The sequence below is a fragment of the Equus przewalskii genome, chromosome 16, assembly GCF_037783145.1.
Source record: "Equus przewalskii isolate Varuska chromosome 16, EquPr2, whole genome shotgun sequence".
Lineage (NCBI taxonomy): Eukaryota > Metazoa > Chordata > Mammalia > Perissodactyla > Equidae > Equus > Equus przewalskii.
In genome coordinates this window covers 18,620,126-18,642,761 of record NC_091846.1, presented here as the reverse complement: position 1 = coordinate 18,642,761, position 22,636 = coordinate 18,620,126, and positions in this window count along the sequence as shown.

The following is a 22,636-nucleotide window of genomic DNA, read 5'->3' as shown; positions in this document are numbered from 1 at the left end:
AGCCACAAGTTAGACAGATAGTTGAGAGTGAAATGGTTTAGAGAAAGTATTTCACCTGCCCCTTGTATGACGTGTTTTCAAGTCTCTAACAATAGCAATAACAACAGTAACAACTGACCTTTATAAGAAAGGAGTGTGTACCAGGTAATGTGCTACGTGCTTATCTGGATTATCTCTTTCAGGCGCACAAAAATCACGAGATAGTCATAGTTATTAATTCCATTAGATGGATACCACATCTGAGAATTAGAGAGACTGACTTGTCCCATGCCATATAGAAAGGAAGTGGCCAAGCTGGTCTGACTGACCCGGGAGTCTTATGCTTAACTACTAGCCATATTGCTGCTTAGAACCAGGCCCTTTGGTTTGAAGGGTGGACTGTAGCATTTCCCAGGAGAACACTTGCTCTTGTACCTTTTCTGAATTGCTTATTTGGTAGGCCTTTATTAGCAGAAGTGTCTGGTTCTAGAGGATTTAGTGTTAAAAAAGCAGCAAAGGTAATGGAGAGGCAGGGACCTTTAACAGGTTTCCTTCCTTCTGCTGCCATTATTGGCATTTTGCTTCTGGGCCTGATTCATTTTCCCTTGGCAACGAGCTGGAATACATCAACGGGGACCGACACCGCCAAAGGACAGCTGCCCTGGGTCAGTGGGTAAAATGGCCAGACCTCTGCTGCCTGCCGTGGGGGGCAAACGAGGCCACACATGACCTTCAGGAATTCAGCTGCATGTTTAGCCTCTCTGAGCCCCAGAGTGTGAGTGAAGAAGCAAGGTCACTTAGATTTTCACGTGCCCTTTTGGTATTGTCCTCATTCGGGTCTGAGGATCCTGGGCTTCTGTTTTCCATCTCCTGTACTGATTGACACTCTTTCTGAAGAGGAGAGAGTAAAAGGTTTCTAGCCAGGCACCTTTTCCATTTCTCTTAAGCCCAGGTATGTTTATAGAGAAATGGAATCATGTGCTTCTTATTCATATTATATTTACCCACGTGGACTCCCCTGGACATCTTGAGGAAGCCAGGGAAATCATTCCATGCATTTTCTCTTTGAAACGAGAAACTGTATTTAGCCAAAACTAGATGGAACAGTTGCTGGGGGCGGAGTGGGGCTGGAGGAGAGGGAGGGCTGTTGTGAGATTTTATTCTGCAAAGCTGGTCCTAAGCCTACTAAAGCAACTCCTCCTGGCTCCTGGTGCTGATGTGGGAACATTTGAAGGATACTCCATGCCCTGAACACGGGAATGAGAAATAGAGGGAAAGAGAAATAAATAAACCCAGCTCTATCACCTAAGAAGACCTGGAACTCAGGAAAACGTTGGCTTCAGTTTGGAATGAAGTCGGAATGGGTTCTTTTGCTGAATCCACCCTGAAAACCATACCTGCGTAACCTCTCTTTCGGAGCACCTTTCAAATGACATAGGGGAAAAGATCTCAATCACATGATGTCATTTGGGTTCCCTTTTCAACTAAAATCTCAATCGTTTTTCATGAACTAGGTTCCAAACTATCAGAACTCTGCAGACGACGTGGTGCCATCTCCACCTGGTTACAGGTGTGAAGTTGGCGGAGGCGTCTGTTCGTGACTTTCTTCCTGATCTAGTTTCAAGTCATGAACACCAGTTGGGGTAATAACGAAAGCACTTAAAGTCTGCTAAGCAGTTTTCCCTAAGTTGTGGCCTCTTGAGCCGTGCTGGCTGAGCCTTCCCTGCAGGCTGAGGCTGGTCGACTATCTTGACGTCTTACAAAAGAGGACGTAGGTGTCTGGGTGGGAGCAGAGTACAAACCATCGTCTGTGCAGAGCTGTGTGTGCCAGGGACGTGAATAGAAGCAGGTCTCAGTGGAAGCCTTATGATTGAGCTTTTTGCTTTTATTATTTGGTTTCCATGGTAAGTCTTTTCAAAAGACTAGGAAACATTGTCTTTACGTACCCAGGAGAGTAGTACGATGAACCATACTGAGCATCAGCAGAAGGCTTGAGAGTTGACAAAGCAAGCTTGTGCACAATGCCTTATTTGGTCCTCACAAAAGCCCTGTGAAATAGGGAGGGATTATGATTCCCATTTTGCAGAAGAGGAAATCGAGGCCCAAAGAGGCTAAGTGGCTTACTCTTGGCAACACAGCAAGAACGTAGCTAGCTCAGGTGTTGTCAGGCGGCCCCACTGTGGTTTTCAAAGGGTGCTCTGCATCGCACAGGTTCAGGGCCGTCGTCTCAGGATCAACAGCTGCCACCGCCCTGCAAACCCAGTTGTGCAACCACAATTAGATGAATTCTCAAGGGGGAGCGGTGCCTGCAGGGGGCATTTGGAAATGTGTGGGAGCTTTTTAGTTTCAGTCACTTGGGGTGGAGGGAACCATTGATATCTAGTGATGGGAGTCAGAAATGTTAAATATCCCACTTACCTGCAGGACTGTCCCACAAAGCGAAGACTTCTGCCCAAATTTTCAATAGCATCCTTGTTGAGAAACACCGAAGAGCATCTTTTAAAAAAATACATATTGAGCTTACACATGTGATTACATTTGAGATAAAGAGGATTTCCCTGCTAAAATGAACATTTGAAAAGGCTGGGCTAGCGGTCATTTGAGGTACCTGCAACTCTAAACTCCCGCTACTCTCTGCATCCTTATTTCTGGCTCTCCCCAAAGGTACCACAGAGAGGGGCTCTGGCCTTCTTTTGCTGGTCCAAGGTGGAACCACAGAAAGCTGAATGTTGTAAAATGGTTGGCTGGGCTCTGTGCACAGGGACCAGACCTTGCCCATCTGAACCACTCGGGTTAGTGATCCTTATGTCTTCCTTGCCTATGAAGAGGACTCTTGCTGCACAGTCTGTGATTCAGCCCACCGACAATCAGGTTAAAGACGTGGGCGCCAGCTGTCCTCGCTACCCTGCTGAGCAGACGTGGTTCTCACAGATTCCTCCATCTACTTGCAAGCTGCTCTTCTGTGCGGCATGAGATTTTTCCACTGAAGTGTTAAAGTTGGGGGTGGCAGAGAAGAGGGTGTTGCACATGCAGGAACCTGTCTGTCACAGCCTCGAGCTGGTGAGAGCTGAGATGTGACAGTTTATTCGCAAACCCGGAGTGGTGCTGGCAGCATGCCAACCTTCTCTGATGGTCCTGGCCAGCACGGCTCCCTTACATCTGCTGCTGTCTGTCTCCACACAGGAACTGGGAGCCACTGGAGAAGGTGGCCCTCTTTTCTTCTTTTCTTCTTTTTTGAGGAAGATCAGCCCTGAGCTAACGTCTGCTGCCAATCCTCCTCTCCTTGCTGAGGAAGACTGGCCCCGAGCTAACATGCATACCCATCTTCCTCCACCTTATATGTGGGATGCTTGCCAGAGTGGCCCTCTTTTACCAACTCTTGTTTACACTTAGTGACAGAAAGAGGCATCAGTGTAGGTCAGGGTGGAAAGAGAAAGCTCTTCAATGCTGCCGTCAGAATCCTAACAGACGTCCCTGATCTAGCACGTCGCGTGCTTACGGTCATGCTGGAGTTCTCACAAGAGCCCTGTGAGGTGAGCGTGGTTGTGTCCACTTTACAGATGAGGAAGCTGAGGCTTGGAATGAGTACACATGCCACCCAAGACTCCCCAGCTTCTAGGTAGTACACTCAGGTTCTCACCCACATTTGCCTGTGCTAAACAACACCTTCACGGCCATTCACTAGCCCACCTCTGTGAGCCTGAGGCTGCCATTCATCTCTGGGCACCATTTTCTTTTCTTTTTTTTTTTTTTGAGGAAGATTAGCTCGGAGCTAACGTCTGCTTCCAATCCTCCTCTTTTTGCTGAGTAAGACTGGCCCTGAGCTAACATCCATGCCCATCTTCCTCTATTTTGTGTGGGATGCCTACCACAGCATGGCCTGACAAGTGGTGCATAGGTCCGCACCCGGGATCCAAACTGGCGAACGCTGAGCCGGGGAAGCGGAACGTGCAAACTTAACCACTGCATCACTGGGCTGGCCCCTGGGCTCCATTTTCTTGCATGAGGACTGCTGGGGTTGTGAGGGGGCTAGTAGCTCCATGGGTGTCTTGCTCAGCGTCGTGTCCTCTTGTCTAGCATGCTACCTGGCATATAGGAAGTGCTTAGCAACTCCCGTCGAATGGTTGTGTCGGCAGTCTAGGCCTCCTTCGTGGATCTATGCAGTGCCAGGAATCACATTTTGCTATAAATTCTACCACCCCGTGGCCTCGCAGACGAAGCAGCTTCAGGTGGAGAGTTTTAGGAAGGAGGATGGGGACCACAGCAGGAGCAATGACTGGAGCTCAGAGGATGGACCACACACAGGGGACAGTAGCTGGAGGTGACTGAAGCCATTGGGGTACAGGTGAGGCTCTATTTCACAAATACAGTGTCCTCAAGGGCTCTACACTGCTGGCCTCTGCTCCTCTGCGATACGGGACTCGGGCCAGTCAGGGGAAGCATTTGCTCCAGGCACAAAGTTTAAGGGGGTGTCAAAAAGCTCAGTTATTGAGATGACAAAGTTTTAATGAACTATTTTAAAAAATCCAAATTAATGCAAAATAATCCACAAGGAACAAATTATCAGCATTTTATTTATTTATTTTTTGGTGAGGAAAACTGGCCCTGAGCTAACATCTGTGGCAATCTTCCTCTCCTTTATGTGGGACGCCGCCACAGCGTGCCTTGATGAGCCGTGCGTAGGTCTACGCCCTCACTGAAGTAGGGTGGGAACTGAACCCCTACACCAGCAGGCCGGCCCTATCAGCATTTTAAATAAAGGCGGTACTTAAAATAAAGTGGTACCAGAGCTGGGCTGAGCCATAGTAAAGGCTGAGATGAAAAGGAGAATCAATCCTCCTGATCCTGTCTTATTTAAAATATTTATATTTTGTTTACCATGGATTTTTTGTGTTAATTTCAATTTTTTACAATACTGCATTAAAATGTAAGTCATCCTGACTGCTGAGCTTTGTGGCACCCCTTACTTGGTCACCCACAGCGAGTGCCTGGCCTTGCCCTGCCCTCGAGTCCTCACCCTTTCCCCTCTTACTCCTTCACCCAGACTGACCCCTGTCTGTGCTGTGCTCTGAGCCGGGCAGGTAACTTCCAGCCTCAGGACCTTTGCTCAGGCCACTCTCTTTTCCTGGCCTTCCCTTGCCCCACACATCTGGATGTCCCTGTCTCCGACCTCTGTTGTCATTGCTCAGTTATTTGTCTTTGATTCTTTGCTTTACTCCTGAGCACTATAGTGTAAGTCCCACGAGGGCAGGTGTTTTCATCTGTGATGGCCAGGCGTGTGGTAGATGCTTAATAAATGTTTGATGCATGAAAGAATAAACGAATATGAGAAGCAGGTGTAACTGTTGAGGGGCCTAAAAGCCATGATTGGGAGCTTTAATCTGAGGAACAATAGCCATCGTAGGCTTCTGAAAACAGGAATAACTGTATACAGCTACTATTTCTATGGGTGGGCACTATGCTGCGGACTTTTTATAGATACGTTATCTCACTGAATGCTCCTGACAACCCTCACGAAGAAAGTGAGACCGGAGAAGTTAAGGAACACGCCCAACTGCAAGGTCTTGGATTTATGTGTAGCTCTGCCCGAACTTTAATGAGAATTCTTAACGCTCGCAGGATGTGTTGGATGAGGAAGGAAGAGATCGAAAGTCAGTGGAAAACCAGAGAAGTAATGTGTGACAGAAGGCAGGAGAGAGGTGATGTTTCAGAATAATTTTGCTTCCCCCACTGTCCTTTCTCCTGTGTCGCTCCGTGTCGCTGTCCACAGGGTACGAAGTCCAGGAGGGGTCGGAGGGGCGTGTTGCCAGTCAGTTGCATGGACGTCAGAAGTAGGTTAAGAGTGGCTGGCAGAGAAGTGATTAACTCAACTAGACTGAACTCTGTTGAAAAAAATGCGTTCAGGACTTCTTTTTAAATGAGATTTTAATCCGATTAGCAGCCTGTACTTATTCACGACTCTGGCCTATCGGTGAGGTGCTTGCCAGCAGCTCTCAGGTCTGATGGGGTGGTCTGGCGAATCTTTTCGAGCTCTTTGAGGGACAGTGGCACTGTTGAGTAGAGAGAACCCCATTAGGAAGCCAGGAAAACCTGGGCTGGCCTCTGGGCTCTGCACGTGACCTCACCTTTCTGAGCCTCTTTCTTGGGGGTGTGGCGATGATAACCTCTTTCTCACCGCGTACCGCGAGGATTAAATGAGATGAGTTAGACAAAGCAGCTTGTGCGATACCTGGCACATAGGAGGTACACGTGGATGTTTGTGTCCTTTATTGTTTTTCTCCGGTTTTCTAGTTCTTCTTTGTTGTCTGGTCAGGGGGAGAGTAGGAAAAGGGCTGAGGGCAAGAGCTGGGAGTGGATGGCCTTCTGGTGAACACTGACCGATCGGACTGTAGATGACCTTCAAATGTTACCACTTGATTACACAAGCACACACTTAAAAGTGATGCATGATGACGAACAGCATTTAAAGAACGCTCTGTCTCTAAGGAGTTCAAAGCGCTTTACACACGCACTATTATCAACCCTGGCACAATCCCTGGGCGGGTACCGTCATCTCCATTTTCAAGAGGGGAAGGAGACCCAGGAAGGACCAAAGACCTGTCTGGTCCCCACGTTCTCTCTGCTCTCTGCTCAGCCCTGTCATGTGAGCCCACATAGCAAGCCAGGGCTGGCTGGAAAGTCAGTGACGCCTTCAGAGTGACTGCATGTTGGAAAATCCCCTAATCCTGAACTCCTTAATAAAGCAACGCTTTCTTATGGGGAAAGCTGAGCTCTCCAGGAAAATTTTCTGGAAATGGATTACTGGAACAGCATCTTCATCTTGTTAGAATTAAGGTGCTCTGGTGAAGTCCACAGGGGATTTACTTCATTCCAGACTTGCGAGGGGGCAAGTTGAGACATGACTAGTCAGCGCGAGTGGTTTCCAGCTAATCTCTGGAATCAAAAGTATCCTGAACCATTGTTTTTCTCTCCTCCTCCTCCTTTTGCTTTTTCCTTTTTGGCAGATGGTTGACCCGGGGCCACTAAAATGGACAACTCTTTGGAATGAGTCTGGTGAAGAAGAGGAACTGTAGGCATAAAGTTAGAGCACAACCTTGGAGCAAGCTGAACTGCAACTGGAGAAGCAGACTTCAGGGGCCCAGACGAAGAGAGGACAGCTCGCTGTGGGTTTAACGTTGACCCTGATTGCAGACAACCATCGTCAGGCAGCTGCAGTGCATCTTCAGCTCAACCTGTTAGATGGACAAAGGGGGCCTTCATCCAGGAGGATGCTGGGGAGGCAGGACCAAGGCTCTGCATTGCTGAGATGTGTTTGGCTTGACTGTACCAGCCAAAAACAAGAAGTAACAAACGTAATGAGGTGGTTGCTGATCTGTAACCCCCCGGTGAACCTGTTGCATCTGACAGGCCGTAAATCCTGAAGCCACTCAAAAGAACTGCAACTGCAATTGACATGTTCAGCAAGCTGTTCAATAACATGTCGTGGCGTTTTATACACATTCATTCAACAAGCATTTATGTACCAGGCACTGTAAGAGATGCCAGTGATTAAAGGATGAGGGCGGCCCAGAGCATGTTCAGAGACTTTTCTCTGTCTTAATCCTCACAGCAGTCCATTGCTCCCATTTTGTAGGTGAGGTGACCAAAGCTCAGAGAGATAACTAAACTCTGCTCAAAATCTCATGGATAGCTTATAGACAGGAATCAAACTCACATCTCCTGAAAACAAATCATTGTCATAACAACTAATGTTATTGAACATTTACTATGCAGAGGCACTGACTCATTTGCTTTCCGTGTACACGAGTGCATCTAACTCTTAAAACAATTCTATGAGGTAGGTGTTATTTTTATGGTACCCAGTTCACAGAAGAGCTAACAGGCCCAACAGGTGAAGTATGCAGAGGAGGTAAGCGAAGGAGCTGGCATCCCCCCAGCCAGCCCGGCCAAGCCCTTGCTCGCGGCCTACCATGCTGCCAGCTACAGAGGTGGGTCTCACTGCCCTCTGGGAGTGGGACATACATTTGAATTTCCTTTTTGGAGGAATGTGTCAGCCCTGATCTGTTTGAAATCTCTCCATTCAAGTGTTTACTGAGAACCCACCACTTTCCGGGCACAATTTGTGCCTGTCCACAGCAGTGGTCCTTTCTGGGCTGTGAGCAGTGTGTGGTGGGAGCTGGCTGACACTGGGGGAGAGGGCTGTGGGCTGTGGACCCGTCAGTGCTCTTGGCTTTGTTGCATTTGTGGGAGTCCCAGAAGGTGCTGGCGGTGGTCACAGTAACCACCACTACCATCATCACACAGCTAACATTTTTTTTAAGCACTTACTCTGTGCCAGGCACTATGCTAAGCACTTGGCAAGCATGAACTTTGTTAATCCTCACACTGTTCTTATTAGGTAACTATTGATCTTAGGCCCATTTTGTAGAGGAGGAAACTGAGGCTTACAGAGCCCAAGCCATGGGCACAGAGTCACTCAGCTAACAAGCGGCAAAGCTGGGCATCTGATAAGATAGTGGCCTTTCCTGCCACTCTAGGCAGGCTGGTTTAGTCTGAACTTCCTATTCTAACAGGAGCCTCTGTCAGGAATATTCAGCCCCAATGGCTCTCCCCCGGGACTTCCTGCTCTGCCAAGAGCCCCTGCCTGCCCCTAAGGACTTGGGCGGGGGCTCTTCGGGGTTTGAGAAGGCCTCTTTGGAAGAACAATAGCTTGGGTGTTCCTCTTGTATCTTCTGAGTGATCCCGGCAGGAAGGCCCTAGTGCTGGTTCAGGGAGGGGCAGGAGAGGGCAGGTGGGCGTACGGCAGAGGGATCAGCTGTGCCTAGCTCCAAGTGAGTAATTTGGTTTACTTATGACTCCGCAATTATACTATTTTGAGTTTTATTCACTCAAAGATAGATATAATTCAGGGAGTTTGCGAGAAAAGGCAGGGGTTTATTTACCTGAGGCTAAAAGAGCAGGCTTTGTGTTTTCAATTTATTAGGCCTTAGGCTGTAGGGTTGACGTGCCAGCCTCCGTGATGGGTTGCTCCCCATCTGCATTCGTTTGCTTGGGCTGCCATAATAGGGCCCCGCAGACGGGGCGCTTCAACAACTGAAATTTATTTTCTCACAATTCTGGAGGCTGGAGTCCAAGTGCAATGTGTTGGCAGGGTTGGTTTCTCTGAGGCCTCTCTCCTTGACTTAGAGATGACTCTCTTCTCCCTATGTCTTTACATGGTCTTCCCTCTGTGTGTGTCTGTGTCCCAGTTTCCTCTTCTCATAAGGACTCCAGCATTATTGGGTTAGGGCCTGCCCTAAAGACCTCATTTTATTTTAATTTCCACTTTTTAGTCGTCTTCTTTTTTTTCCACAAATTGACATTTTATTGTGTTATGGTGTTGGTATTTTGGATACAATTTTCCCTCTGTTCTCCAAATTTTCTGAAATACAGTTGTATCTTCTTTCTTTTGTTTTTAAATTTCCCTGAACTACTTCTTTAAAGGCCTTATCTCCAAACACAGGTACTGGGATTAGGACTTCAATATATGAATTTTGGAGGATGCAGGTCAGTTCACAACAATATCAGAGCAGCAGCATTCTCTGCTGAGGAGCGGTTTGGGCTTCTCTGAGTCCTAATGAAGCTGAGATGGGAGAGAGTGACAGGCAGACGATGTGACTGACTAGCAGGTGGGGAGGTCTCGGCTAAACCTGTTCCAGCTCGGGCTACCTGGACACAAGCTGCTCAGCTAAGGCTCCAGAGCTGACAGGCAGATCCCAATCGATCCTGGTTCCTCCAACAGATGCGGCCTGGCTTCATCATCCAGCAGAGCCAAATGGGATAGGAAGAGACAGGGCTGGCCCTGAGAGCTGGGTGTCAGACTCGGGGCAGCTGAGATGGTGGAGGTTGCACCATTCCTGTCTCTGAGCTGGGGCTGATTCAGGGCTGGGCCAACGTGGCCTTTGTCCGAGGCCCAAGGGGATTGTTGGTTTTATGAGCAAACCTCCCAGGATGGGGCAGCAGCAGAGAAATTTCCCTTTCCTCATTTGATGGGGCAAGAGCTGGCAGGACACATTCTCCCTGGGGAGGGGAGTGGAAAGATCAGGGCAGAGGTGGAGTGAGGTGCCAAGTCAGAGGGAGGGAAGTGTGAGCTGAAGGGGTGAGGGAAATGGTGGAAGGTGGAGGAGCCATTCCAGCCCTGGCCACTGATTGTCAGAGCCAGGGAAGGCTATCGCGTGGTCTTGTCTAGTTTTCATTCTGTAAAGAACTAGACAGTTTGTCACATGGGGCACATCGCTGGGGTGTATACAACTTAGGAAACACCAGGGAAGTTCAACAAGGTTTGGTCTCTAAAATTGGGACAGCTTTGGTTTTGAACAATGGGTTTAAGAATCATCCATGAACTTGAAGTTCCAGAATGGACTTTTCTTATTAGCTCATCTTTTACCTATTTCCAAGTTATTAAAAGCATACATATAGATAGATACACATAGATCATGATAGCAATGGATAGATATTTTTATTTTTTCTCTGATTATAAAAAATACATATTAGAGAAAATTTGAAGTACATATACACAAAGTCACGGAGGGGAAAATGCAAAATCACGCATGAATTCAGAGATAAGAACTATAGTGTTTGGCATTTAGTTCTCTAGGGTCATCCTTTTGCATTTGTACAGATACGTATAAATGCATAAACATATTTATGCAAAATTAGTCTTACAAAGGGATCATCCAACACATACTTTGCACTTAATATATTTTGAGCATTGCTGACAAGTTTCTCTATCATGGTTTTTAAACAGCTGTTTCGTAGTCCATTGGATGGGTTTACCACAATTTCTTTAATTCCCTATTGTGGGACACTGTTTTCACTATATAAACAAGACTTAACTGAATATCCTCGTAGAAACCTTCTCATGTCCTGTTTTACAACAGGTGTGAGCTTCAGGCTTGGACTCCTTTGAATTTCTGAACCACATCTGGGAAAGAGCTATAATGTGTGTTTGGGAGATTAGCTGCCTGATGGGAATCAGGGATGGGATCCTGGAGCCAACAGATTGGTGTGGCTATGTCCCAAATGAACCCCGTTTTAATCTGGATGAATAGAAAGAGCGTCTAGAAAAAAATGTCAGGCCGTGTCTGAAGAATTGTGCAAAAGTCTGATGGTAAGTCTAACAGGGGAATTGGTAAATAAGAGTTTGTTTAGAGAAGACCACACAGTGTGGGGTTCTTCAAGGAGTCCCCCGAAGCAGTTCTAAGCTTATAGAATGAAGTCCACTCTTGTGGCCACAGAAAGAGTAGAGTTTTGAGCTTTTTTGTTCAAAATGGGCCAAAACATGGGAGAAGGAATGCCAGCAACTGACCGGGGTTAATCCCAATGACTTTCTGTAAGAGAAGTCTAGATGGCTGGAATGGTGGCTCCATGTTCATTAGAGGCCAACACTCGGTCTTATCCATCATTCTTAGTGCCTGGCTTCCAGCTTGAAGATTGCCTCATGGTCTCCAAAGACAGTTGGAGCTCCAACCATCACATCTTCATTTCAGGTAAGGCTGATATTCACTTAGAAGGCATAGGTATGGGCAATTAGTTGTTAAAATATCGACATATTTCTGAATGAGTGGGCAAATAGCCACTGCCTCTTGGCATTCCTGGATTGTCCCCAAGATCCTGTAACTAAAGGGTTAACATAAGCCTCACATGATTCTAGTGCTAGGGCTGATGTCCACTGGAATGGTTGAACATGTTTAAAACCACCCCCAATTCCAGCTAGGAAGATGGGAGGGGCAAGCAAAAAGGCTTGTTTCCCAGGTAAGCGGCCTCCTTTACAGTATTTTCTACAAGCTGCACCCATCAATTTTCACTTGCATCCCTTATCTGCAATGCAGACTGGGAAATGTAGTTCTGTAGCTGTCAAGATGTCATCCTTCCAACAACATGAAGTTCTCTTTCTAAAGAAGCAGAGTGTGGGGTGGGCAACTCTACTCAGAAAAGCAAATTCTGCGGTAGCCACAGTGGAGGAGGCTCAATCTTTCACACCTTAGCGTGAATAACATCCCAAATCAAGTCAGCAACATTTGGAGGGGAGATAATTCTTCTCTTCCTTGACAGTTGCTTAGTGTGTGTGTGTGTGTGTGTGTGCGTGTGTGTGTGTGTGTGTATGTATGAGTGATGTGGAGAGGAGGAGGGTGGAAGGTGGAGGAGGAGGGGTTATGCCCCCGGGATGTTGGATCTCCAGAAAGAAAGGGAACAGCATTTGTAGCTATTTCTAGTTGTCAGGAAAAAATCATGCCCCCTCTGCTGAGACCAACTGCCTAAGAAAATCCCTCCTACAGTTCTTGAAAACAAAAACAAATAAATAAAATAGAAGCAGACCTCCCCCCAACGCTGGTGGGAGTGTAAATTAGAAGGCAATTTGGCAGTATTTAGCAAAACAAAAAATTCACACACCATTTGACCCAGTAAATCCACTTCCTGGAATCTATCCTGAGAAACATTCATGTGCCTGCGTGAAGATGTCTGCACAAAGATGCTGATTGTAGTACGGCCTTCGGAGGGGGAAACTGGAAGCCACATGAACATCTATCAATAGCGGATTTGTTATAACCATTTAGGGTACATGTAGTCTGAAGATTTAACAAAATGAAGTAGATTTATTATATCGTCATAGAAAAATCTCCAAAACATATTTGAAGAGAAATAAGCATATTGCATAACAATATAAATGCAAGTTTAGTATGCTATGACTTTTGTAGCAAAACAAGTGTACACGAACATATGTCCTTATAGAAGGAACTGGGAGAGGGCCCCGCTGTTGACAGTGGGAGGGCAGTGGGGGAGTGAGTGTTGAAAGGATTTTGAGGTTTTGTTCTATATACTCTTTAACTCTTTCAGTTGGAGCATATTTATGAATTATTCATGTAATTAAAAAAACTTCATGATGACGTACGAAAGCTGTGGAGTGTTTGGAGCAGGCAGCTCGAGAGACGCATCAGGAGGGGTAGGTAAGAGCATTTTCAGTACGGCACAAAAATAATATAATAAACCTATCAAAATAATGAAAATAACAACAAACATTTAGTTCTTACTATAAGGCAGGACAGTTCTAGGTGCACTGCATAGATTAATTTATTTAATCCTCACAACGACCCTATGGGATTGGTGCTATGATTTCTATTTAACAGATCACAAAACTGAGGCACAGAGAGATGAAGTAAGTTGCCCCAAGTCACACAGCTGGTAAGAGGCAGAAAGAGGAATCAAGCCCAGTTGGTCTGATCATGGACATCATGTTCTGAACCCGATGCAATGCTGCCCGTGTGCATTTGTAGCATGACCGATAGTTTGTAGAGCAATCTCGCATACATGATCTCATTCGTTCCTCAGAGTCACGTTTTGTTGCCTGCCTGCTCTGGGCCAGGCACAGGGCTAGCGGCCTCATGATTTCAGCCTTTTACTCCTCATGACGTGTTAGTCATTTCTCCACTGGTACTTCATTACTCTTCATAGTCCCCATTATGCAGATGGAGAAACAGGCTCAGAGATTTTACATCATTCTCCCAGATTCACGTGGCTGGCGGCTTAATTTGGGTGTCCCTCAAAGCCGACCCCAAGACAAGGATTTCCTTGCAGGTGGTTTATTTGGGACGGAATGGGGACACGTGCTGGGGAAGGGAGGGGAAGTAAGTCAGGTGTGTTAATGACACTTACACTGCAGGGACACGGGCTTCGTTCTACTGAGGCCTCTCTGAGACTGTGCGGAACAGCCCACTGAGGCCGGAGGGCCCTGGGTCTTCATTAAGAGCATGAGCCTTGCTCTCCAGCACTTCCGGTCTGCCCTGGTGAGGACCAGGCACATTTCAGGGGGTGGGGGGACCAGGAAACTGTTAGCTTGTCCTTGACTGTGACCTTAGAGTGGGCTGGGCAGCCACAGGAGGACCATCCACAGCTCCACCAAAGTCAATGAGTAGAGCAGAACCAGGATTCAAACTCAAGTCTGTCTGACTCAAGGCCCCCAGACTCCCAGGCCCACAGCCAGAAACACGGGCTCCAGCTAGGCCTCTTGCTTGACTGTCCACAGACATGTCAGAGTGCAGTCATGTGGCTCCAGGAAACAGAGCTTCAGTGGGACCAAAACAGAATCGCAGAGAGGCTGCTGGCTGCTTCCCTAATCGGTAGCCCTGAGAGAAGGGGAGAGTCAACTGGGGGAGGAAGGAAACCCTGAATCAACTGCTGCCGCACCTCTGCTCCCTTCACTGCGGCCACACTGGCCCTCGTCCTTTTCCTAAAACAAAAGGCTCACCCTTAGGCTTGCTGAGTCTTCTGACTGAACGTCTTTCCCTCAGCTTCTTTACGTCTTTACTGTCCGAGAGAGGCCTTCTGTGCCACACTCAAAAATTGCACTCCATTCCTATGCTCCTTAGCATGCTGTCAGCCAACATAGGAAATGCTTTATGTCTTCCTCTCGGCTCTTGTCTTTCTCCTGCACTGGAGCCTGAGCACTGGAGCATGTACTGGAGCATGAGTGCTGGAGCATGAGCACTGGAACATGCACTGAAGCATGAGTGCTGGAGCATGAACACTGGAGTATGAGCACTGGAACATGAGCACTGGAACATGAGCACTGGAGCATGTACTGGAGCATGCACTGGAGCATGAGCACTGGAACATGAGCACTGGAGCATGAGCACTGGAGCATGTACTGGAGCATGCACTGGAACATGAGCACTGGAGCATGTACTGGAGCATGCACTGGAGCATGAACACTGGAGCATACCCTGGAGCATGAGCACTGGAGTATGAGCACTGGAACATGAGCACTGGAGCAGGTACTGGAGCATGCACTGGAGCATGAGCACTGGAGCAGGTACTGGAGCATGCACTGGAGCATGAGCACTGGAGTATGAGCACTGGAACATGAGCACTGGAGCATGTACTGGAGCATGCACTGGAGCATGAGCACTGGAGCATGTACTGGAGCATGCACTGGAGCATGAGCACTGGAGCATGTACTGCAGCATGCACTGGAGCATGAACACTGGAGCATGCCCTGAAGCATGAACACTGGAGCATGCACTGGAGCATGCCCTGGAGCATGAACACTGGAGCATGCACTGGAGCACGAGCACTGGAGCATGCACAGGAGCAGAGGCAGTCTGTGTTCACTGCTCTATCCGTGGCACCACATTGAGTCTGCCACCTGAAGCGTTCCCAGTAAATGTTAGTTGATTGAATGAATGAGAAAGCAGGTGGGAAGAGCAGCTTGGGGAGGGGTAAGGACATCCCACGGAGATTCACGTGGTGAGGATGGTAGAGATGGGGGTTTAGGGAATGGGAGCGACTCCTCCACACAAACCTGTTCTAAATACATTTTTCTTGAAGGCCTGTGGCCCCTGACCTTCATCCTGACCTGGCCCTGCCTTGCTGGCCTGAGCGGAGAGGGGCTGGGTACTAGAAGGCCCAGAGTTTCCTCTTTGGTGTGGGAAAGGGAGGGGCGACTGGTTTGAGCTGAGGCACCCCATAGCAGGGAGTGGCCGGTGCCAGCTCCTCTCTGACACAGGCAGCCCTGAGCTTCCTGTCGGCGCCCACAGCTTGGCCCTGAGGCCCAGGAGAACTGGACAAACAGCGAGCTCTCTGTTGCTCTGCATGGGGGCTGCAGGCTGTCCTCTCTGGCGGGAGAGTAATTGGCATTTCCTGCTCCCAGGCAGCCCTTGGCCCTCCGGGGTCCTGCTCTGGTCTCTGACCTCCTGAGACAGGAACATCCTTTCCCATCGGCGCCCCAGAGATTCTTTATAGCTTCAGGTCAGCACATGCTCCCTTGCCGTGGCCTTCTTCAACTGCCAGATTGTGTCCCCTTCCTGGGCCCAGGGTGTCCTGTTCCCTTAGAACCTCGCCCGTAGCTGTCATTTGTTGAGCAACTTAGCCAGGCCCCGTGCATATTACCTCTCCTAACCCTTAGACTCCCTTGTGAGGCTGGTACTGTTATTTCCCCATTTTACAGATAGATGTGAAGGATTTTCATAATTTATTGAGGAATTTCCGCATGCCAGGCAATGTCCTACGCACTTCATATTTGTGGCAGATTCCGTTCTTGTTCCCGAGTGCTTGCTGCCCCTCCCTGTGGGACAGTCACATGCCCCACCCTAATGATGACAAGTATGACTAGTTTGGCCAATGGAATGGGATTGGAAGTGACAGACTTCTGCGTAGAAGCTCTGAGAGTCGTTGCGGGTTCCGCCTTTCCTCCCTCCACACCAGCCCTGCCAGGCCCAGAGAGGGGTGGAGCCGGCTGTCTGGTTCCCAGAATAAAGACGTGCGGCCAAACCACAATGAACATGTAACAGGAGCGCGAAATAAACCTTTGTTGTTGTAAGCCACTGAGATTTGGGGGTTGTTTGCAGCATAATCTAGCGAAAGCTTGTGGATACAACATGCATTACCACATTTAATCCTAAGAGTAGCCCTGGGGGGTAGGTATTCATACACCCATATTCAGCATTAATACTATAACCCCACTAAATCCTGGCGGAGAAGGTTCGACGGCTTGGTCTCCACGTAGAGTCAATCTGAAAGAAACGCAGGACAAGAGCCAAACTAATTAAAAGGGAATTTTATTTTTGCGTCTTTAGAAAAAAACTTAAAAAGGGTTCCAATGAAACTCTTAATTGCATTGCCTCACCTCTCCCGCCCACTTTCCTTTCACCCCCAGCTGCTCCGCAGCACGTCACAGATTCCCCCAGACTCCTTTCTCATCCTGAGCTCCTCACTGCTTTTCCCTCCTCCTCTCTCATCCTTCCCTTCCTCCCCACCAAAGCAGATCATTTTTCTTTCCCCACTAACAAGGATCTTGGAAACCCCTCATCTAGGGAACTCCCTATCTTCTCTTTTTCAGGATAGACACTTTTCACACACTGGGGAGGATTATCAAGGAGACTTCTTTCCACTCCCTTTGCCCCAGGGTCCAGCCCCATCATGGTGGAGAGATGACTTGTGTAGCCCCAATCCCAGAGAGCGAGAACCCTTTCTTGCGAAAAGGAGAAAGAGGAGGGAAAATTTGCAGAATTCTCTTTGATGGGCAGGGGGAGGGGCAAAAGCTGTTAACCCCAAGTTAATAATATTTGCCTTATTACATTAATAATAATAATAATAACAGCTAATACTTATTGAGAGTTTACTACATTTCAAACACTGTACTGTTTCATATACATTTATCCCATTTATTCCTTATCCCACCCTATAAGATAATGAAACTCTCATTTGATAGACAAGGGAATTGAAGCATAAAGTTGAGAAATGTGCCCAAGGACGTAAGCTAATAAGTGATAGAACTGAGATTCAGGACCCGTTCTGCATCCCCTGCCTATGCGAGGATTCACCCCCTGCCAGGCTGGGCCGGTGCAGTTGGCTCACTGCTTACAAACAAACCTCCAGCGGCTTCCCAGGGCCCTTGGATACATTCCCAGCCCCGAGCATGCCCAGGAGGTCCTTCGCCATGGGTCCCTGCTTCTTTCGCCACCTTTGTCCCCTCTCACTTGGCCCCTCGGCTCCACTCCCCTTCACTTCGCCCAGATGCCTTGCTGTCTTTCCTTCGGGGTGCCAGCCCTGCAGAGGACAGTTTCTGCCTGTGCTCCTGTCAGTCTGCCTGGTGAGGAGCATCGATCCTGCAGACATCTGCTTCGGCCTCGCTTCCTCTGGGAGGCTCTCCCTCCACACGACCCCCTCTCAACTTGTCATTGCCCATTTATTGCATCTCTCCAATCTCACTTGTGCCCTCAGGCCTCAGCGCAGCCCTATGATGTAGTGTATGCTCAGTAAATATTTGCTTAATGAATGGATGATTGATGTTTATTTATTCAATTCATATGAGACGGATTGTTGGGTTACTCTTACTATTTGGTGGAGATTCCTGGCTCATGGTTCTAGGCCACATCTGGATTTGATATCTGTAGTCAGTGGCCCTGCGGCCAGTGATGAGCAACATCTTCCTTTCTGCCTGGTACTTGACATTTTCATATTTGCCACATGAGATCTTTCACCTTTGTCACCTCCAAAGCAGGTCAATTTTTTTCCATTAAAAAATTCTTGGATACCCTTCGTCTGGAGAACTCAGTCATCTTTTTTTTTTCAGGGTATGTGCATTTCACGCACTCCGAGATGACTTGTTGAGAAGCCTTCTCCTCAAAGCCAGTGACCCAGGGGCCAGTCCCCGTCACCGCCTAGGAATGATGGGATGAGTCCACAGCCCAGAGGATGACTTCCTGGAGTCGGCACATCACAGATTTGTCATGTAACATTCTCCAGACTTCAGGCATCCATGACGATGACATGGATATGGTTCTCGTCGAGGGATAAAAAAAAATTCTTTCGCAACTTGCAACCAAACAGAAACCCATCAACAAAAGAACAAAAAAATGGCAAGTGTTGGTGGCCCCACCTGAGGGTCTTTCAGGTTCCAGCGCCAAGGCAGAGAAGCAGGCGGCACACAGCTTCCCTCGGAGTGTTGGAATTTTCACATTTGCAGCATCAGAGTTGCGGGTTGTTCTCCCTGTGCCTCCCCAGGGCCAGGAGAGCTCCCTACTCTTGGCCTGGAGAGTGTTTGGATGGGGGTGGGAGAGTGGGCAGGGTCCTGAATGCTGCTCCCTGAGGTCCCTTTCATCCATACGGGCATCCGCTTACCGTACCATTCAGATCTGCACCTCAGCTAATTTATACCGAGTACAGATTGACCAGGGGGTGTGCGCAGCCGCAGAGGGATTCTACTCCTGAGAGCGGAGACTTTTTCTGGGCGTCAGCAATGTGCTTAGTTGATGTATTAGGCTCCAAATCAATAAGCCCTCAGAACTATTAATTGTATTTAGAATTTCTACAAGGATAAATTAGCTTTAATGCGTGCCATGTGCTGTGCTAGAGGCCTTATATGGCATCAGAATCACCTGGAAGGCTTGTTAAAGTACAGACTGCTGGGCCCCATCTTCGAGTTTCTGATACAAGAGTTCTGGGGTGGAGCCGGAGAGTGTGCATTTCCAGCAAGTTCCCAGGTGAGGCTGATGCTGCTGGTCCAGGGAACACATGTTGAGGACCACTGCCTGTGTGTGTGTGTTCTTATTCCATCCTCACAAGAATCGAAACGCATGAGGGTGAAGCATCTGATTCAAGGTTATTTCACCAGTAACTGGGATTCCAGCCCACCTCCAGCTGGTGTCAGAGCCTGTTCTCTTTCCAGTAGCCACTCTTTCCATCACATTCACCTGCCCTGGGAAATTTGCTCTAAGACAAACCACAAAACACAATCCCAAACACTTAAAGGACCTGTTCCTCATGTAGCCCACTGCAAATTTTATTTCCATGATAGTGGCAACCTAATGAGATTTATTTGTATGGCAAGCAAGTAACCATCTGTGACCGCAAATCAAACGCATGGTGGAGCTGGGGCTCAAGAGTCTGATTTCTGCCTTGGTGGGGAGGGCCCAAGGCCACAGCAGATTTTAATTAATCTGCAGAATGATCAGGGATGTAGTTTAGAAATGGTCTGGGGCCATGGCAGCCTTCCGCATTGCTTCGATGCTCCAGCAGACATCTCTCAGCATGGCAGGGAATGGATACACAGCCCCTGCTCTGGAGGGGCCTCCGGAGTGGCCTTATAGGATGCTCTGGCACCGTAGAACCTTGCTTAAAAGCTGCTGAATTTGTAAACAAGCAGAATGACAGCTGCCAGGCAGCTGGGAATCTATAGGCCCAACCAAAAGGGCCCGTAATGAGAGATGAGGAGAGCGGATTTTTTTAACTTCACAAGGCTGAGAGAATGGCATGCAACATTTGGCCTTGCAAATGGTTTCTAGACAATGCAGGCATCGTACCAAGAAAAGTCTGTAGACTTTTCAAGTCACCTTGGAACCAGGGGCACATGCCCCACCAGCTGCATCGTCTTCCACTTCCTGAGCAACGGTTGTTACATCATTTTGCTGCGTGTGATGCAGCATTGACCATGAGGACAGGGGATGGGTAAATACCCTCCTCACTGATGCTTTGAGCACCTTTATTTACAAAACAAGGTAAAAATATTCCTAAAGCACAGAGATCTCCTTACCTAGAGACCAATAAATAAATAAATAAATAAATAAATAAAATCAGAGAGGGGTTTGCTTCACTTTTTAACGTGATCATGAGATTTTTATGATGTTTCTTGACTTCCCTTGCAAAGATTTGCTTCTCAAAAAATGACGAGAGTAAAAATGATAATAACCAAAAAGACAAACTAAACGGGGAATGAACAAAACCAGAATCTTGGTCAGACATCAAAAAGGAAAAATAATTGGGGCTGGCCCCGTGGCCAAGTGGTTAAGTTCGCGCACTCAGTATCAGGGGGCCCAGTGTTTCGTTAGTTCGGATCCTGGGCGCGGACATGGCACTGCTCATCGGACCACGCTGAGGCAGCGTCCCACATGCCACAACTAGAAGAACCCACAATGAAGAATACACAACTATGTACCGGGGGACTTTGGGGAGAAAAAGGAAAAAATAAAATCTTTAAAAAAAAAAAAAAAAAAGGAAAAATAATCATGAAACATACTCAAATCTTTCAAAGATTGTAGACTGCATAAAAGCTTAAGGAATTCCTGGGAGAAACTCCTCTGAATAGGCTTAAGAGCTCCACTGAGCTGAGTGACAGGAGAATATAGACATATATATATTTATATTTTCAATGAAAAGAGAAAAATGTGCCACTACTCTGGGTTCTAACAGAAACCATTTTCCTTCACTGGCAGCTACCACCTTTGCTGGGTCTCCCAGGACCCACCTGTCCGTTAGCCTTCTCCGAGGTGAGCCCTGGCAGTTCAGAAATACTGACTTTTGCTTTTCAGAAAGTCAATAATGACTAATAGGCAGAAGGACAGAAGGACAAAATTACATGTGTGTGGATTCAGCACATCTCATTCATGAGGCACGTGTTGGGGGACTGAGAATTCTGTCACCATCAACTTAGCCAACCAGCAGCACATAGGATGTCCCACCACAGCTGTCCCAGACAAGCATTGTCACATAGCTGCAGCTCACCTCTTCAGGCACAGGAACTTTAATTCTCTCTCAATCACATTGGACGGAAATCCTTCTGAGACCACACTACTTCTGCCTATGTCCCTGTTCCTTATGAACAGAAATTCCTTCTGGCACAGAGATACCACCCAAGGTTACCATCCTACCCTAACAACCCCTGGCTTGAGGAACATCTTGCCTTTCTTCCTATTTCCTGGGAGGAGGATTGGGAGGATGCATGGAAGAGAAGGTGATATGGTAATATCAGGTTAGAGATTGTTCCCCAACTCATCTGACCCTTCGTCACCCATCACAATGTGAGTCAGGCAATTCATAACCGCTCTTGAAGAAATAACTCAAAAGACACATTGTTTATGAGGGCAAGCACTTCTAAAAATAATTTTGAAGAGATGTGAGGGAAAAAAAGTCCTCTCTTGCTGTATGTCCCCAAATGTCTTTGGCCCTTCAGATTATTACAGAGGCAGGTGTCAGGCGCGGAGCAGGGGACGGAGTCTAGGGCCAGAGTCAGCTTTTGCCTTTCTTTCACCGGGACGTGGGGCACCTAGAGGTGACCTCAGAGGTGGCTGGCCTTAATTTCTGAGCTGGGAGTGAGGGTAGGGCGCTGGTGGACCTGCAACAGGTCCCGGAAGTTGGGAAGGCAAAACTCATGTCTCCCTGGCTCGGCTCTGTCAGTTCCTTCCCCTGCAATTCCTCGTGGGCCGTGGTTTCCTGACCCTCTCTCCAGTTGTTAGCCAACTCAGGGTTTTCAGTCTTCAGCCCTTTTCAATGGCTCCAGCCTGAGTTTTAACAACAGCTCTCTCATGTGCTTCTTCCCCCCTGTTATTGTTCCTTCCTTGACAGTGATGGTCATTTAAAGCCATTTTTGGAGCTCAGTACTCTCTTGAGCTGCATGACAGTTGTTTTCAAAGTGGTCTCTGAAGATCACGACTTCCTCCTCAGAATGGGAGGTGTGTGGGGGTGGTGTAATGCGTTCAGCAGGCTTCCAGAAACGGGGAAGAGGAGATTTTCTAAAAATACTATAGTCAGTGAAGGATGAGAGATCTGACTTCAAATTACTAGACTGAGAATTGCAGAATATCAGACTACAAAAACTCTGTAGGAAACTTCATTTATGGATGAGGAAACAGAGGCCCAGAGAGAGAACCTGACTTGTCTGGTGCCACACAGCCTGTGAGCGGCCAAGGTGGGAATGCGAGCCAGGTCTCCTGATTCCAAGATTAATGTTCTTCCTGCTACCTCTCTGGTTTCCGTCTGATCACTGGAGTATTTTCATTTCCAGTGGAATAATGTCTTAACTATATGGTGGCCTACCAATTTGGGAGGAATTAAAAACGTGCCAGCATTAAGGTGGAATATTTTGGAAAATATAAAGCAAAATGAAGGGTCCTGAAATTTTCTGGATTTTGATTTCCCATCCCACTGCTATGCAAAGATTATTAGAGACTAAAAACTACTTAAACTTTCACCATGGAAACTATTTGGCAGTTCCAAAATGAGAGTTGCTTTCTTTTGGTAACGTGAAAGAGTATTGTAAATTAAAGAAAAAGCATTTTACCCGATCTCAAGTTAGAGGGAATACAAGGAATGGAAGAAAATGTACGTGGGGGTGTTGGTTATCACA